Below are 16,674 nucleotides of genomic sequence, written 5' to 3' on the forward strand. Positions count from 1 at the left end.
CCATATTAGATAACTAAAATGTAAGTCTAAAAAAGAGACAAGCAATTAGCATTTAAAAACCAGCTCATAATCTACAAGTTAATGTTCTTTGAAAGTACACTTTTATTTCAAATTGAATGGGTTTTGAATTCCAGCTCTGACCTATCCCAGCCATCTATGCAACACACTGCAGAGTGCAGCTCAGTGCTTCTGTGTGTGGAAACAATTGCAAATTAAGTGTTTCATCATCGTTTTGTTCTTGCTGTTCCTTCTCAGTAGCACATATTATTCACAGTTCAGTGTGTACAACTTCAAGTCAAATGCGAGTTAAAATTTTTAATCCAATTATTACAATTTAATGATTTCCCTTTACATATTAAAAACATGAATTCTTTTGTTCCGAATCCATTTGTTGTCGTGCTTTACTTTATACAAACGCATCCGCTGAAGGAACACGCAGTTGCTATGATATGATTTAGCCCAGCAGTGTGCTGTTTATTAAAAAATGGGCCGACTGCTGAGCTCAACACCTCCCCACTGTTTTTGAATAATAAGTATTAACATTGTGCTATCTCCTCGGTGAAAAATGCTGCACTAGAGCAGCGATAGCTTTGTGTGTTTGTGTGGGTAGCGTGTAGTACATGTGCAACTTCTTGCAAATAAATGCAACTGAGTTATGACCTTATTTGGATTAACAGGAAGGCTTTGTTGTATAGCAAGGGCTTTATTAATTCATGAAACTATCATGCTGTCACTCTCCCTCCTGAGGTGATTAATATGTCTGTAACAGAAGAGAAGTGAATTCCCTCAGGAAAAATATGCACTATGAATCCTCTTTATCATTTATCTATTCTGTGTATTTGTATAGCATGATAAATCAATTTCCATTATACTCCTAGTCACACAAAGCTGTACTTTGTACAATGGATGCCCTGCCACATTATTCCATACAGGGTATGTAGTCATATTAAGTAGTAACTATATCCACTAAACATTGTTGCTTTTCCTTGCAACATATTTGGACAAGAAAGCATCTTCTTTAAATCATCATTTCAAAATAACATTAATAGTTGTTATATTCTTGTATGAAATACGAGTAACATTTCCACCACTGTCCTTTACAGCTATGATACAATGAAGTCTGTTCTGGAAAAACTGCATTTTCTCTGCAAGTCTACTGTTTTTTGTGACCACATAACTCTATATTTGTGTTGTCAGTCCAGAACACATTCTACCAAAAAGACCTGATCTTTGCCTTTATCTTCATCTACAAACTGTAGTACTGATGTTCTTTTTGGGCAGCAAAGGCTTTTTTGTTTCTGGCAAGCCTCCCATGCAGGTCAAATTTGTGCTATCCCCTTTATGATTGTAGATATATTTACTTTGACTCCAGCAGCTGCAGAGTTGCAAGCAGATCCAGTGACTCTGTTTTGCAGAAAACAGTCCTGGGCAAATTGATGTTTGTTTGAAATCCACACACATAGCAGAAACTGCATTTAGACAGGGTCAGCATTGAACCTTGAAGCAGACAGGCCACAGCAGCAGAAGACCACACCTGGCGTCACTCCTGTCAGCTAAGCACAATTCCCACAGCTTGCCAAAACTAGACAAAAGAAGATTGGAAAAATGTTGCCTGGTCTGATGAGTCTCAATGGCCATAGGGCAACTTCAAGCTGTTGTTATTTCCAAGAAGCAATGTTGCAACAAAGAAATATCGACAAAACACAAATTTCCTTACTTTTTGTGCTAAGTTTATTTTCTTTCCAACTGATCATCATTTAAACACTGGAGCCTAACTGAGTGTTGTTGCTGACCATGTCCATCCCTTTATGACAACAGTGTACCCATCTTGGGATGGCTGCTTCCAGAAAGACCCCACAGAATTTCTCTGAGAAATGTTTCCAGCATCTTGTGGATTTTGTGGTGTTTTCATACCTGCTGTGTTCAGTCTGTTTAAATCAAGCTGTGTTTTAGCGGAGCACTTGTTGAATATGATGTGAACAGCAATCGCTCTCGGCTGCAGACCAAAACAAGGCCCTTTTAGAGGAAGCGGTCTCAATCCAGTTCAAATTAAACTCCAGGGCAGTTTGTTTATGGTGTAAACGTGATCCGAGCTTGATCCAACCCAACTACCACTGTATGTTGCAAGTTTCAGTAGCAACACATGCTTTGTTTTCTGAGATAAGGCAATGTACTATAGAGCTGAAAATTGTCTGTAGAGGCTAGCAATTACTAGTGAAATGAATTTAAAGTTCTCCAATAATCTAGGACACACCACCTTCCCTCATTTACTTTTGTTGCTCACACACCAAACACATCTGGCCAGCCAATAAGACTTAACGTTCTCATGTGGTCTGTAGTGACACATTTTGGTTTGCTTGGGCATAGCCTGGCTATGTCTTCACTAAAACCTCTGTAACTTTGGTCTGTTTCACTTCAGCACCATCAGATAATGCTCATATGTTGATTTGTTATTTTCTGGAGTTTATTGACTACAACTGCATATTTTCAAAGGGGTCATATGGTATAAATTTTATTTTAAATGTAGCTGAGGAAAAAATTTGATTTTTCTGTTACTTTGACAGAGTAGTATTTGCTGTAATATTTACATGTGATGAAGTCACACAAGTGTTAGCTTTATATTGATATCAATATTGTTTACACAAAGTTTCTAAGGTGCAGGAACCTCAGAAATGACCCTTGGGGTTTAAGAGGTTAATAGGCATCTTTCAACATTATGACAGCATTAAAGAACATACAGAATTATCTTAAAATTAAGTGAAATTTAAATAAAATATTTGAATTTTTGGAGTAGATACAAATCCACACCACTCTTAGTCACTCAAAAAGAATGTAGCACATTTTTTCCCTCATTTTAGTCGGTAAAGCAGGGTTCATGTCCTTCATGTTCTTTCCAGCGCTGATTTTACTTCACAGCACTAAGACATGCCAGATAGCACTTCAGCATAACCCTGTTTGAGAACCAAATAGATGCTCATGCAAACTATAGAGAGCAAAGGCAAGACTGAATAAGTGGAGGAGAGATATACAGATAGAGATGAATGAACGAGGTGAAGGGCTAAAAAATATCTTTCTCTGATGGGGTGTCAAAATCACTTTCCACTGATGTCCCTCTTAACCCTAAATGTGTCAGCGTGCATGCACATGCGCAATGACACATTTCCATACACATATACAAGCACAGCTATTCATTTTCTTGAACCATCTGGTTGGAGTGTTTAAAGCCAGTTTAGTGAGACCAGCATGGATAGAGAGAAGTGAGGGAGAGGGGGAGCAAGGTAACACAGGGGTGAAGCAAGTGAAAAAACTCAAAGGAATGAGTGAAAGTGTCTTTTTTTGGTCTCGTTGTCAATCATTCCACAGCTTTAAAATTCAAAAGCAGTCTGGATTAAACAAGTACAGTGAGTTTTGGTAAGCTATAATACAAAAAAAATTGCATCTAAATATTTTGTGCTCAGGCTCTGGAGGAAAACATTACACCCCGAGGCAGAGTGTGCCCACAGGGGGCTGCTGTTCATTTTTTAAAAGTGCAGCTATTATGGTCAGACAAATATCTGTGTCAGCCTACAAAGAGTAAAACGGTGCATTTTGAATTAATGCAAAAGAATTATTGATTACCGTGCCATATAGCATTCAAGAAACACACACAAATGAGCAGCTTTATCATGAGCCCATTCAGGAGATGTCCAATTTCCCCTCACTAGTCAATGATAAGCATTCTCCTTGCCTGTCACTCAGGACTTAGACTGATTCCCTCTCAGCCCATGAGCCCAATTTAGTCTCCACAAGAATCTATCACACAGCGATGTTATCTGCAAGTAACCCAATCTCCCCATCATCCCTCGATCTGTCTTTCTCTCCGTGTCTCTCCCCACCTACCCGCTCTTTTCTTTCTCTGTTGCTACTAATCCAGCTTGTACCCTTAACTGTTTCCCTCCTCTGTCTTTCATCTCCTGCCATTCCAGAGGACCTCACAAACTAATCAAGCGTGGAGAGAACTCCCACTTTGCATACAGAACGTATACTCCCATGACAAGGGATAGCGAAGAAAAATGTCTACATCCCTTACATATGAAGCCTTTCAGCAACGTGATGGATGAGTTGCATTTAGCTTCAGCAAACTTTTGAGACATTTCACTGATATGATTTGATTAATGGCCGGGCGAAGACGTCCACTACAAGAGTGAATCTATTGAGGAGGGAAATTCCCTCCAGAAGATCTCCGATGAAACACTTAATGGCTGGTTCTGTCAATCAGCCCCTCAAACATACTGAGTCAAAGCATAGTGAGAAGATTTATGTTATCTTCTGAACAATGACACCACAGAGAATGCATCTCTTAGTAGAAATTACAAAACATGTTTTTACTATAGTCAGTATCGGAAATGGCAATTGCCTGGTGGCGCACTGCTTGTCTAATAGGCTTTAGAGAAATAACAAAGGAAATAAAAAGGAAACCATAGGAAGTAGAGCCTGGAGACTCTGAACCCAAACAAGCCTGCATCACCTGTCAGCACTAAAAGTGTAGACAAGATATTAAAATCCTTAATTATGAAAATTAGATGTAATTTCAGCTTGGATGTTGCAGTGCAAAGACCCTAATTAAACTATCTCTTAGGGTCAAACGTCTTCTTATCATCAAGGGATAGAAAATTCCTCGGGGATTGCGACCTGGGAGTAAATCTTTCAGTAAGAACCAGATGTTTCGGTAAGTCAGAGTTGCATCCTAATTTGCTGGAAAAATGTGTCTGTCAGTGGAGAAGAAGCCACATAGTTAGTCATTACATATGAGTCCCTTGTACTACTACACTGCTTTTACTATATCATATTTATGATTTTATATCATATGATTATAACCTAAGTTCTCATAAGGCATCATGAGCTCAAATGAATTATTTATTTAGTGATAATTTTGAGGGGAAAAAATCTTTATGAAACAGAAATTCATTATCGGAAAGATAGAAAGTAATGATCATGAAACACTAACTCATGTATATGAATAGGAGCCTTTTACTATGATGCAAAAGGTCACAGTTATTAAATAATATCATGTGATAATGGAGTTATTATACAAAATTATGAGAAATTATGTTGTTATTAAAAGACATAAATGAAGCTCAGTTGCAGTGTATTTCTAACAGGACAAGAGACACTTGTGCAAAGAGTACAAAACTAAGAGTGCAGTAATTTTCCTTACCAAGTATCCTAAGTTAAGCCGTCTGATGGAAGGCAGGTGCACCAGAAAAACTCTGAATCATCCACATCATTAAAGTTACACTCTGCTCAGCTCTGCATATTTAGGGTCTCATTAAAGGTATGGTTTGACATCAGTTTTGATGTCAGTGCAGTTTTCTGCTGCATCAACGTTTTTTTGTTTGTTTGTTTTTTTACAGTTTTATTAATTTTTTTAGGGTTTTTTTGTTGTTGTTGTTGTTGTTTGTTGTGGGGTTGTTTATGTGTTGAAGTCTGACACTGAAGCCCAAACCAGGAGTCATTAGACAATTTTCAAAATTACTGTGTTGTTCTCTGCCAGTGAATGCAGCAATTATGCTTCAGCTGATTGATTTTTCTTTTTGTTCAAAGCATAAAAGACACCAAAGAACACAGTTTATATATTGCAAAAACAAATTACAGCTGAACTAGTAGATGTAATAGTAAACTAATTTTTCTATATAAGCCATAGTTTGAGAATGTCTGTTTTGTTTTGTAATAAATCAAATTATTATTAAGTGAGAGTGTGACAGTTCCCTTTTTTTAAATGTAAACTTGAAGCTACAGTTCACTTTACATGTCAGAGTTTCTGCAAATGATAGAAAAAAAATGTGTTTTGCTGCTGTTTGCCATTCTGAAGTTGCATTTAAAAGGAAATCTATTGATCTGGATTTGTAAACTAGAGTTTTTGAAAGATTTCAGGTTACATAAGAAAAAGATAAAAGAAGAGCTGTAGAAGTCAATGGTATAGTTATTGACCTTAAGCTTCAATCCATGCATTCAAATGGCTTTCTCTTTGTCAACTAATTTTTTTTCATTTCTTTAACATGCTGTATCTTTCAGTAGAGTTGAATGGCCTCTGATGCTTTCCTCTGTGTTCTAATAGGTCACCTATAGACAGGTACATATATAACTCTCTCTTTATATATAGGTATATCTATTGGTAAAAGTCAAGCAGCATTTTCAGTGGAAGACGTTAATTCAGAAAACCATGCACCTCCTTTATTAGTGGTAACTTGAGAGGCCTTGGCATAGTTGTCTGTATTTTTCAAATAGGGCCAGTGAAAACACAATTTAGTTAAAAGCAAGTGTTGCTATGCCATAAGCATAAACTCACTTATCTTCAAATGCTGGAGAAAGATTTCTTGTGGTAGTCCTCCACTAATCCTGCAACCCTATCTTACAGGCAAACTACCGTTGTACCACTGCTAATAAAACAGCAAATTAGAGCAATTTCTTACTGTGAGTTCAATACCGAGTTTAATGTACATTATAGCAACTAGCTGCAAATAAATGGCTTATTGTTAGTTTATTGAAAATTTACTGCTAGTTGACTGTAAAAATGACAGCAAGGTATATCAGCATGTTTTGTGTATAGCTGAAATCTAACAATATCATTATTGTGTGCACTAATGCTATTGCCACGTTTTCATGTATGACATGATTGCATGAATAAGTACATTCTAGTAATGTGTAGCACGTGCTGGATTTTATGAGTCTCAGATTTGAGTTGAGGGTTTAAGCAGTAGGGCAAGATTATTTTAGTAACAAAAACAGATCGGCCATTCAAAATGATTAACATAAAACGTAAAAGCTTATTTTGTATTTTTGATGATTGCAATAATATTGAGTTCTTGTTTTTTGTTTCATCTATATCTCCTGATTTATGAGTCGTTTCCTGTTCTCTATGTAGTCTTGTCCTCTGTGTTTTACTTTCAGTTATGCCAGTGCGTTAGTCTCTTCCCGTGTTCCATGTTCTAATTGTCAAGCTTGTGTTGTCATGTCTACGTCTCTCCGTGTTTCCTGTTTTATTTTGAAGAGTCTAGTGTTTCCATGTTCAGTGTGTTTTGTTTTACTACCCCCTGAGGCATCATGTTCATTTGTGTCAGCTGTCTCCCCGGTTGTTTCCACTTTCCTCATTACCCTTCTGTGTATTTAAGTCCTCTGTCTTCCTCTGTTCAGTGTTGGGTCGTCCGTTTGTCTTCATGTCAAAGTCATATTAACATGACTAACAAGTCATGTTAGGAGAATTTCTGCTTCCAACTGTTCGGGCCCATGCTCTGATTTTTTCACAGTTACATTTTTGCATGTTCCCGTTCAGTTTCATGTTCTTGTCTTTTGTCATCGTTTTCATAGTTAGTATTAGTTTTCCCAGTCGAGGTTTTAGTTTAGTTACGCTTGTGTTTTCGCCTTGCCTCGTTTTTCCGTTTTTTGTATCAGCCATAAAAAAAGCTCGTTTTTTGTTTAAACATCAGTTCTTTTCTTCCGTGTCTGCTTTTGGGTCCGCTTCGTAAACACACTGCTGATCCCTGCCGTGACAAAATCAGTGAAAAATATAAAAGCAGTGAAGCAACAGAAGTTCAAAACCATTTGGACATAAATTAAAAAATAGTTATTTCAATTTAATTTAATTTTAATTTTAATTTTAAAATTTTATTATCTAGTTTAATAAAAGGGAGTGGAATAAGAAAAGTCTTTAGTCTTGATTTAAAAGAATCTGCAGTAATACTTCTTAACATATGCAATATGTATTGTCACATATTTTAAATATATATGTGACTACAAACTCATATATCTCAGTTCCCAATACAAATGTATGAGGGGAACAAGCCTTGTGCTTACATAATGAACATGCATGCATCCTTTGCCTTAGGTTGTTAACTGGTTCTACAATTTGTTAAAAGCAATACCACTGCAAACCTGAGGGGATTATTTATATGTAAGGCTTGTAAAGCCACATTAAACTTTGCAAAAATCTGTTCTTCCTTTAATGTTCTTCCATGTGAAGCGGCACGTCTTGTATTATTCTTAGAAGTCTCGCATGTATTGCTTACAAAGACTGTGAAACAGATATCCATCAAACATGTCCTTGCAAAAGTCACATCTTGGCCTGCCATCACCAAACAAATGACTGCTTTGCCTTCATCCACCTCTCTTCCTCTACTAACTCTACATAGATCTGTATCTACTTTGGGAAAAAAAGGCCATCTTAGCATGTCATGTTTTTTAATATCCCCCCCAGTGCCCCCTATAAATATTTATTAAAGATGTACCATTAAGATGTGCCAAAAAGGACCTGTGCCAGACTGTAAGCAAACACCTTTTGTTTAACTTTTGTAACATATTTCTAGCCTAGAAGCCAAACCGCAAACGCTATAAGGGAGCAACCATGCTCCAGCATCATGGAAAGACATTTGGAAACCCTTGCAGCAATAAGCCTGGACACGGCTCCCTTCAGTGTAACATTTTTCAAAATCCTGAAACAATGTGAGCAGACAAAGCAATGTTGGATTTAGAAGTAGTACAAGAAAGTTCATAGACAAATAGTTAGAGGATGTACTGTAATTCCAGAATGGTTTGAATAGAAATACTTTTAGACTTTATTTAAAATGGGAGACTCAACATAAATTCTAGATAAAAATACAACTTGAAATCTTTTAAAATAATTTAACAATGCATTTTACTACTACTGTGTTCAGACACTGATTAATGATTCGTAATTTTTCCTGATGAGACTAAAGACCAGTTACCTTAAATTTAAAACTGTATTTCTGTAAATTGTTACTTCAAACAAAGCTTCAGGGGAATACTGTAAATGCCTAAATATCTGAATGACTGATATGACAGAGATACTTTACACCAATGTATTTTTATGGGCTGTACCATCTTTGTCCTCTTTTCTTCTTTCCCCTCTCTTCACTTTTTTGCCTGTTTCTTGCCTTTCCCCACTCACACCACATCTCCATTTGGCTGCTGCACTTTCTGTCCTGCTTCATTCTCCCTCCAAGGCCCAGCCTGGCCCACTTTAGATCAGCTGCCAAAGTGAAAGTATGTTTCAGTTTGCCTTTGCACCCTTGTGCCTGTGCGCGTTGCATGTATTGTGTGCCAACAGTGCGTTTATAAGCTACAATTTTCAGCTCAACCCTGATTAGGTTACACAGACTACCGTGGATGTTAAAATTATTAGAAAAAATGTAGTTCTGTGTCCACTGCGAGGAAAAAATAGATTTATTAATTTATTTTTATTTTTTTTTAAACTGAAATTTTCAGCATCTGCAGCAACTCTGATATCATAGATTCCACTGTTTTGGGAGGGGAAGGTTTAAAAGTACAAAAAAAGAACTCAAAGTAGCAGGCAGAAGATTTCTGTATAATCTGCACATCAATACACATTATGCACAGTGCAGGGGAGGTATCCAAATGCAAATGAATATGCAACCCGAGTAAAACCTAAATGTAAATCAAAAAGCATAGAACATTACTTAAAATCAATAGAGATCAAAAGGGCATGGCATCAGACATATCTCCGGACTAAGTGGAAAACTGCATATAAAATAAGTACCAAATATAATCGAAAGGACCTGCAAGATGTTCTGTCTTCTGCACAACTTGAGCGTTTTTAGCTGCGAGACTGTAATGCATGAGGTTTGAACTGCCATATGGTTAAATTAGCGGGGAGTTTGCCGCCCTGTTCTTCTTTTTCTGGAAATCTGGCAACGTATCAACGAATGGGTGAAAATTCTTCAAAGTGAGCTTGATTTTCTGTGCAGTCAAGCAATTAACTAATCAACACACTGGCTGCTTTCATTCTCTCAGTGTTGTAAGCAGATACCACTATATCATATTTAGAAATGAGAACAAATTTGTTTGCTATTTGTTTGATTTGTGCTATAAATGTAATTTACGCACTTAGAGGGGAATGGGGAATGTTTCTATAACTGAACTGAACTGAAGCATCAAACATGCGTTTGCTCATTTGACTGTGCTAGCAATAAGAGATACTATACAAGGATGCATTACTTTTACCAGTGTTTTTAAGTGTTTGCTACATAGTAAAATCAGTTGACCCCCTACTCACCTGGAACACTCACCTTTGCATGGCTGCCGACTGGATCGTGCTCCAGGGTATCTTTACTCCAGACACTTTTAAAAAATGTGGGGGGGGAGAGTAAGGCTGGGAGGTAATTTTAATGTCCAGATCAAACTTCTTTCAATCTTTCAGCATGATGAATACTAATGATGAGACTGCAGGCAAGCCTTAGATGTGTTTTATAGCCCTCCCGATGCCTGTAAAAGTAGTCGAAGAGAAAAAATGATTACCTCATTCTCCATCTGTCTGAGGGACATGCAAATTAGAGTGGTCAAAGGAAGGTCACAGGAGGGGGTCAAAACATTGTACAAGAGTGAAGTGAAGGAAATTGTGCCCTCGTCACATCTATAAAAACATCTCATGCCTATTCTTTGAGTCAAGTTTCAAGTTTAGAGCAGAGCCACAGTCACCTCAGGTCATTTCTTGTTTAAGTCGCTGCATAAAGTCTGTATCGGGTTTTGACTGTTTCAGCTCCATTAAACAGTAGTTCAGGGGGCTGAATCATGCAATGCTGACATTTCAAAAATAACACATTTATAGGAGTATATCTTCTAAAATCGAGACGGAAAGAGGAAACTAAAACTAAAACAGGTAATATAGCAAGTGATTACAAGCAGGAGCATGCATATGCTTTTCATCAGAATTATAAAGCCGTATTTACACCTTATACGGTTTTATAAATCTCAGTCACTGTGAACGTGGACACATGTGCAAACCTGATTTCTACTCCCAGAGTTGCAAATCCTGAATACACTCATTTTACCAGGTACACCTTGCTAGTATCTGGTTGGACCACTTTTGGCTTTCAGAACTACCTTGAGACCAGAACTTGAGATCCGTAGCCTGGGCAACTAATGCAAGGCATGATGGATCCATGCTTTCATGTTGTTTACAAATGTTGCAGAAGAAATCATCAGAGAGGCAATATTTTTTTTTTTTGCCTGTTTCCTCAGTTTCCCGTTCTTAGGTGCTAGGTGTGGCACCGGGCGTGGTATTCTGCTGCTGTAGCAGATATCCTACAAGGTTTGCGCATTTTGTGCATTCAGAAATGCTCTTCTGCATATCTTGTTTGTAACAGGTGGTTATTTTAGTTCCTACGGCCTTTGTATCAGCTCAAAACAGTACGGCTATTCTCCCAGGACCTCTGACGTCAACAAAGGCATTTTCACCCAGAGAACTACAGATCAATGGAAATTTGAAAAATCATTGATGGATGGCCCTCATGTACATGTACAAAAGTCCAATATGGACAAATTCAATAGGTGCCCGTCATCACCTTTTACAAACATTCATCTCTTCCAACAACAAAAAACAAACCTTTTTTTTATTGCCTTACTAAGTGCATGCTGGCTGGACAAGGTCTAATCAAGATCGGACGCTTTGCACAAAATCTAATCATGTCAAAATTAACTGATATAATTCTGACATGATTAGAAAAAGAAGAATTATGAAGTTGCACTTTAAATACTCTCAGTGTGCTCGCTCTGTTGGATAGACTCTGCCTAGAGTGCTAAAAATTACTCAGACTTTGGTTCATAATAATGCTATAATGTAAGAATGGTGGTGTTATTCTACGTACTGTGTGTGTGTTTTCATATAATGAGAGTGAAAGGAGATAAAGTAAAAGCGAGGAGTATCCGCTTCAGCCAGTGTTCATGCATTCATTCATGCAGAGTTTGTCTGTGCGTGCTTACATGTGAATGTGATGATGTACGTCTTTGTGTCTTCTGCATGGAAATCAACAATAACATTATAACCCAGGGGAGCCTATTAAGAGTAGACCTCTCCAGCGTGGCTGTGTGTGTTTAAAAATAGGAGCCATGTGTTAGAGTGATGGGTGAACTTCCCCAGCTCACTCAGGGGGACTCAATTAAAATGAGCAATTTTTTTTCCCCCTTCCCTAACCCACAGTACGAGGACTCAGGTGCTGCCTTCAAGCATGGCATTTGTGTGAAGGGGTATGTATTTCAGTGTACTTGTATTACTCACACTGGCTTAGTGGTATATGGTCACATTATAATAACTACATTTCACCATTAAGATTTAAAGTTTAATGTAGGGGCAGGTTTAGGTTAATCTCTAATCATCTTAATTTAAGTTTGCAAATTAAGTATTTCTAACCAGACGTGATGCATTGCCATATTCTTGTTTTGAATGATGCCCTTAGAAATTTCTAAAACTGAATAAGAAAGACTCCAAAGGTACCACAGTTGAATCCAAAAAAGGTGCAGTAAGCCTGTTTCACCATCCCATACCATCCCACATGCTTTATTGGTTATACTATGATCCCTTAACAGTGTGTGGTGTGCTATCACAGTGGGACAGCTGTGAAGCCATGTCACTGGAGCATACTGCCACAGTGGCACCATGTTAATTCGACTGTCAGCATGTTCATTATAATACCAGAGAAAATGGGACGGAGGGACAGGGACACACTCTGTTCTGGTAAAATCCAACCTGGTGTAGTAGCATGGTTGCTTAAATACAGCACATTACAGTAATGACAGGGTTTCTTATCTTCAATATTGCACAGAGAAACGGCACATGATTACTGGCAGTCAAACAGAGGAGGGAAAAATCTGAATGACTACAAATTAATTCCCCACGTTGCCTTGTGCGGATGTGTGTTTTTGCACAGTCCAAACAAAATTTTGACTCTTTTCTAGACCATGTGAAGCTAAACGTAATCATAATAGTGTTGGTTGACTGTTTTACATGAAGGCTGCACAAAATCCATATAAAACATTGGTAAGTGTCATGCTATGCTTTTTTCGTTTCACTAAGTAATGGTTGACAGTTAGCCTTCAAAACAGCATGGCCTCTTTGTGTTTAGTCAGCTAAACTAAAGGAGAAAAGAAGCGTTTTAATTAGTATTTTTTTATGTTACTGGCAATTTATGCAAAATCCATAAAAAGTCAAATGTTTTTTGATCAAAATATTCAATTTTGTTTTTGTCATGGTGCTAAAGCCTGGTGTTAACAATGTCCATTGCATTGTTTTATCCATGGTAGCTCAGTATTATGGTAATATGGTGATATACATGATTGAGTTCTTCATGCTATCGCAGTGCAGCAAATACAAAAAGCCCACAGCTCACAGAGAATTGTAAATAAAACGAACTATACCTTGGTATTGATACGTCTTGGCTCTGTAGGACGTGAACCCTCACTGCGTCGGTCCTATCAGCTGCTAAACTGTGCACTGTAAGGAAGCATTTAATGACCTTGTCTGTGCCGTGCCAAAAGACCTTTGGATTATTTACTCCTTGCCATGTCTTTAAAAAGACAGATTTAACCCTCTGTTATAATGGATTACATAAAATATTTTAATCTATTGGATTGTTACCTTAAGTACTCAACTTTCCAAAATGAAAATGTTATTTTTCCGCATGGCTCATCAACTGCAACAGCAACAGTGCTGTGCTGTAGTGAATATAAGGTTAACAGTATATAACTGTTAGTTTAGTGGGTTTAGTAAGCAGTTTTGTCTTATGGTTTTTAGGCTGTTGTTGTTATGTTTTAGCTATAGTTTTATTGCAATGCTCCATACTCTTTGCACCACATAATTAGATTTCTGCTGCATTCAGCATGTGAGCAGTTATGCTAATCGATGAATGTGTTTAATCGCTGCTCATCGCAACATGACTTAAATTTTTTAACCCTGTTCTTGATCACACAAACACTGGAAACCTCATCACAGACACAAACACAAGTTGATCAACCGTAAATAAAAATTGTAACATAAGAAAACAGCTAGTAGCTTGCTGGTAATATTTTCAAAGAGTTTGCTTGTACTTTACTGTTCGCTACAAAGGTCTCTGTATTTTTACAGCAGGTTGCTCCACTCTAGAAATCGCTTCCGTATTCATGCTGCTGATGCAGGCAGAGGTTTAAGACTGTTCATTTGGAGATAGACCCGCACAGCAACCAGCAGGACTCCACTTTGCAGCTCTCACACTTGAGACTCAAATGGCATTACTAACTCTGTAATCTAATCATTGGCCAGTGTAGTAATGTGGTCCACAGCACAAGCCCCGGGAAACTCCTGGGCATACAACCAATTAATTAAGTTAATTGCATGGTTCGCTTAATTGATTACCTTGTTATTTTTGCTAGCCTTGATAAGGCTCCATTGCACAGCGAGATAATGTAGACATAATGTGAGTATTAGCCCATAGGCAGCGCTGCTTTCAGGTATCTCTTTCTCTCTTCTCTCCGTGCTCTCCAGTCTGTCAGTGAAATACCAAAGTGTGCTAGTTGTGCAGTGAATGAGTAATTGATGTCAAATTATCATTGCATTATCATAAGCATAATTCGTTTTATTTATTAGCCATTAGCTCAATACAGCCAGTGCAGCAGAAAAATGATAAGCCGGGTGTATGAGTGTGCATGACTGCTGCTGACTGATGCCAACAGGACTCAGCTATGCTAATGTCACGAAGACAAAGGTTGTGTAATAAAATACAAGAGGGATAAATTATGTTTCAGATCAACAATTATCTTAATAATGATAGTTCAGGAATACACATCTAAGACTCAAGTGTTACAAATTAACCGTTTCTCTCAGACAGAGAAAACAAGAGCTACAGTGGTGTGCGTGCATCCTTCAGAGTAAAGGTTGTTAAAGCCAGAGGCATTTATCAGTGGAATGGATTGGCCTCAGACAACTGTCATATCAGCACTGCTTTAGGGCAAGGCAACCAGCTTCTCTCTTTTCCTCTCCACTCCTTATCCCCGACTCCCTGCTCCAGTTCTCCATTATCTTGTAGCTTCTTCTCTCTGTCTTCCCTGTCTGTCTTGTCCTAATCTCCCACTCCGCCCTTCTGCTCACTCATCTCCATGCCTTTCTCCATCTCACACTGTTCCTCTCTCCTCCCTCTCTCTCCTCTGGTCTCTCGTCTGCTGTGTATGAGGGATGACTCTTCCTCCTGGCCTGATTATATTAGCTTCCTGGCTTCACTCTTTTCTGACAGCTCTGACCTTGTAAGAACTGAAGAGTAAGATGTCCACTTTTACAGCTGTAAAAAGCTGCACTATTACTTTTTTCCTTCTATACCTTCCAGTTTTACACTGGAAGATAGCTGCACATAAACACATCATCATCGGAGGGATCATTAAGAAAGGGGCTGCCAGCACCAAAACATCTCACTTCAAAACTCCATCTATTTATATCCAAAGGAGCGCAGCTGGAGGTGAGGGGTGGGGGATTCGAGATGTTTTTCTTAACTTCTTTTGTACAAAACTTTGCTTTAATGTCCCATAATGGCTTGCTGAATTAGTAGCACCATCTAACTCACAAGCACACCTTATATGCGTCTTATAAAAACCAATTACCATACCCCATCATGCTCCATGGCACCACTAAATGAACTCATTAAATACACCTAGGATTACAAATCAAAGTAATTGCCAATTAGGATTTACTTAATTGTTAAAAAAAAAAAGTCAAGAATTTGATGCTTTCTCACTCAGTTTGCGGCAGTGCATCAGGTTATATCACACTGTGTACTTGTTTATTGGCCGGGCCATTCTGATGATTTATAGAGACGAACTAGCCGGGATCAAATTGTGATATACTCACGGCAGTAAATGCCACAGCTGAGGCGGACGGGGACAGGTAGTGCTGTAACTAAAAAAAGGTAAACTCATGACTCTATCTCTGAATTGTATCAGGACAACCAATGCCAAGGTGAGCTCAAACTTTTGTTTGAGTTTCGAGCGTTTCCGAGTAACAACGGAAATCTGTCTTCTGAGCTGAAAATGAAATGGCAGCACTCTGAGGCTGGAGGCTACTTTAGTTCAGGGCTGCTTTGAGCGAATTCCTAATGTCAGAATGCTACGATGACAATATAGCAGCAGGTGATTAGCTGAGGGCTCATCAAGTAAATATTTATCATGTTCACCATCTTATCTTAACACAAGGAGGAGTTAGGGCTGGTGGAAATATCTGTATTTTTTTTTTTTTTTAAGCTGTTAAAATACTTTAAGGTGCCAGCATCAAATTTCATATTATCCAGGAGCTGGAGACCTGCAGGTTTTCAGTAAAAATAGCAGCTTATGGTGACACTAGAGGGAAAAAAAATTCCTGGGACCTCTACAAGTCCTTAAGATTCACATCTGTTGGCTATGGATGTCTGTTGAAAATTTCATGCAAATGGATCCCATAGAAATTTGAGTCTGGAACTAAGCTGCAGATCCCCTGCCAACACTGCCCTCCCCAGTCTGGATGATTAAAACAGGCGCTAATTGTGGGATTTAAATGCAGAACTATATTTTGGAGTTTTCTGTGTTTTCTGGTGCACTGTCTGTGGGGTATGGTAAATGTCTTGTTACTCTGCAGCATGATCTATCTAAATGCCTTGGGCTCAGCTATGGAAACACCAGCCTCTCTTTAAAAAAGTGTGGCCATTTAAATAGAACACTAAATCAAATTTTGCCACAGGGAATGGAAGCCTATTTTCTTACCCCCCATCACTATATATAGAACATTTGTACAATATATGGACATGCCTGTGGGTTTCTCTCAATATAGAGATCGGTAGGTGAATTTTTGCTGCTTAATTGCTTCCTTTGCACCGAGTCACAAAGAGCAGA

The sequence above is a fragment of the Pelmatolapia mariae genome, linkage group LG10_11, assembly GCF_036321145.2.
Source record: "Pelmatolapia mariae isolate MD_Pm_ZW linkage group LG10_11, Pm_UMD_F_2, whole genome shotgun sequence".
NCBI classification, from domain to species: domain Eukaryota; kingdom Metazoa; phylum Chordata; class Actinopteri; order Cichliformes; family Cichlidae; genus Pelmatolapia; species Pelmatolapia mariae.